Source organism: Helianthus annuus, chromosome 13 (genome assembly GCF_002127325.2).
Source record: "Helianthus annuus cultivar XRQ/B chromosome 13, HanXRQr2.0-SUNRISE, whole genome shotgun sequence".
NCBI classification, from domain to species: Eukaryota; Viridiplantae; Streptophyta; class Magnoliopsida; order Asterales; family Asteraceae; genus Helianthus; species Helianthus annuus.
The window spans coordinates 34,489,311-34,491,993 of NC_035445.2; the positions used below are offsets into that span (position 1 = coordinate 34,489,311).

General features: G+C 37.2%; 1 long non-coding RNA gene across 1 annotated transcript; it reads right to left on the minus strand.

Annotated features, from left to right (window-relative positions):
• LOC110902725 lies at window positions 1-2,469 on the minus strand. Its single transcript, XR_002571364.2, has 3 exons — window positions 2,208-2,469; window positions 1,117-1,203; window positions 1-128 (listed from the first exon to the last, which is right to left on the minus strand). It is a non-coding gene; the product is annotated as an uncharacterized LOC110902725 (long non-coding RNA).
• Between the last annotated feature and the right edge of the window lie 214 nt (window positions 2,470-2,683).

Genomic DNA, 2,683 nt, shown 5'->3' on the forward strand with positions numbered 1-2,683 from the left:
CTGGACCGGTATCTTCATTGCACAGCGGAAGCAAAAGGCTAAGACTTTTAAATAGTGAACGCCTGCTAGGTACTCGAATTTCCATGGGTTCTCCTATTCCAACCGTTCCTTAGTTTTTAAAATGCAACCTGAGAAAGAACATGCGAAAAAGTCAACATAAAGTTGAGCGAGTTCATAGTTTGTTTTGAAAAGATTTAAAATAAATCTTTTTGATAACCGGTTTTAAAGTTTTTGAGAAAATATAGTAAAATTATCATCTTGGCATGATATATGAAAAACTGTGAGTCTAGCCCACAATAGTCTTTGTGCATTGCACGAGAGAGAGTGGGCCGAGCCCAAACGAACCTTTGTAAGCAGGATCAGCGCTTCCTCTTACTTAGGTATAACTTGAAAACCGTTACTAAAGTTTGTAAATCCATGTACTTGTGAGTTTACATCAAATGAATCTTAAAAACATTTGAAAGTTCAGTTTATAGGTAGGTATGTAATGCGTCTATGAACATGTTGATCATTAATGTGTAGCTAAGACATTAATATGTGTGCCGACATAGGAAGCACTCAACCCGGTAGACGATTTAAGTGTCGATTCACTTCGACAGGGACACAAAAGCACTCTAAGTGGCCGCACAAGGACCGTGAGTGGGGCTCGCCCGTACCCGATAGATCTACCCCCTGTTCCGTGGTCCTTAAAAGGATTAATGGTGCCTAAGTTAGCGCCTATTCGCACATGATCCAAGAGTTCATTCCATAGCTTAATCATACCCTAGTTAATATGTATTTCAAAAGAAAAAGGGGGACATAAACCCATTAGGTTGTCTCGTTGTTCGTACGCAGACCAACCCAGTCCCGTTGTAGTAACTAGGACATTCCCGTCACTAGTCATGAAAATCATGCACGTTTGCGAAAATACGTGTTTGTTATGTAAAACCGGTATGTTTAGTATAAACCTTTCGTAAACCTTTCAAGTTCGTTGAAATTCATTTGCAACATGGTTTATAAATATGTGTTTTCCTTCATTGAAATAGTGGTTGCTTTTGCAAAAAGTTGCATGTCTTTCCACCCCCGAAAACATTTTTAAAAATGTAAAACCGTAAAAAGTGGGGGTTATGAACTCACCTTGACATTCCTGTGCAAAGCTAGCCTAGCGTGTTTCCGTAGTGCCGTTCCAAGAACGTGAATCGCTAGCGTGCAACTATAGTATTCCTAACAGGGAATAACTTATCAGTTTCTAAATAAATGTGGTAACTAAACCACGTGTCACCGAGCTCTACCGAATTGTTAACCGAACGATTTGACGGTACGTTGATAACTTAATAGAAACGATTAAGTTATACTCGTTAAGTATCGTCTAATGTCGGTAATAGTTACTAAGTTTTGGAAGTACTTAGCTTCCAAAAGATTTAAAATATAAAATTATATATTTCTATAAAAATATGTAAATATATCGATAAAAGCGCGTTACTCGTCTCGAGAAGTTACACGTGTATGTCTCGAGTATTCCTATGAAAGTGGTATATAACAAAATCGTATTATGCCTCGCGTCGTAGAGATCCGTCAAAATATATCCGTATACCGTTAGGCGTTTGAAATAAATATATAAACTATATTTATTTTATAAAAGAATCCGTATTGTTTGATTCTTGAAATAAATATATAAACTATATTTATTTTTATAAAAACGAATTTGTTTTGTTTGGTATTTGGAATAAATATAAAAACTATATTTATTTTATAAAAGGAAGACGTGTTCGGCTTTTAAAACAATATAAATAATTATATTGATTTTACAATAGATTTGCCGAATTCCCGAAGTTTAAAATAGATATAATAACTATATTTATTTGTTGTAAATAATTTCCGAATCGTAGCTTTCGAAAGTTGTAAAGAGTTGTCGTAAGAAATACTATATTTGTATTTGTTTTTATAAAAGTTTCTCGGATCCAAATAGTTTCTTCTTATAATAACACGCATTTTGGTTTCGGATTTTCTTGAAAAACGGGCAGAGTTTCCTCTGTTTTTCGAATAACCCGACAATAAAAGTCGTCGTATTTTATCAAAACTCAACAATAAACCAATCACAATGTATACCCAATTTCGTCAAATTTTGTCAAAAAGTAAACTATATTAATTGGTCGGTTCGAGCTCGTTTTTCACGTATAAAAATAAGGAATAATTAACGTAAATAATATTCATCCTAAATCTTTTACCGAATCTTCATGTCGAAACGCCGAAAAAGAAGGTGGCTGAGTTGACCGGGTCAACTGAGTTGACCGGTTGAGTTGACCAAGTCAGCTCACTGTGTTGACCAGGTTTGACCGAACTACCCTCGAACCGAACCGAAACCCGAGTTAATCCGAACCCAAAACCGAACCGTCACCAAAATGGTCTTGAAATGAAATCACCATCATCACCATCGGACTTCAATAAAATAAAAAAAAAACGAGAAGTAAACCGAGAGGGGGGGGTTTACCGTCAAACCAGTCGGACCAAAAGCACCATCATCGCCGCCATATCTCTCTCTTTCTTCAACAGGTCTCTCTCTCGTCTCTTCTGATCTATCTCTTTCTACATAGGAAGTGGGTGTGAGTGCGTGTCACCGGAAAAAAAATGGCCGGAAAAACAACCGCCGCCGCCGCTGCTATCGTTGTTGCCGGCTCCGTCGTGCTCCGGCTAGAGCTCCGGC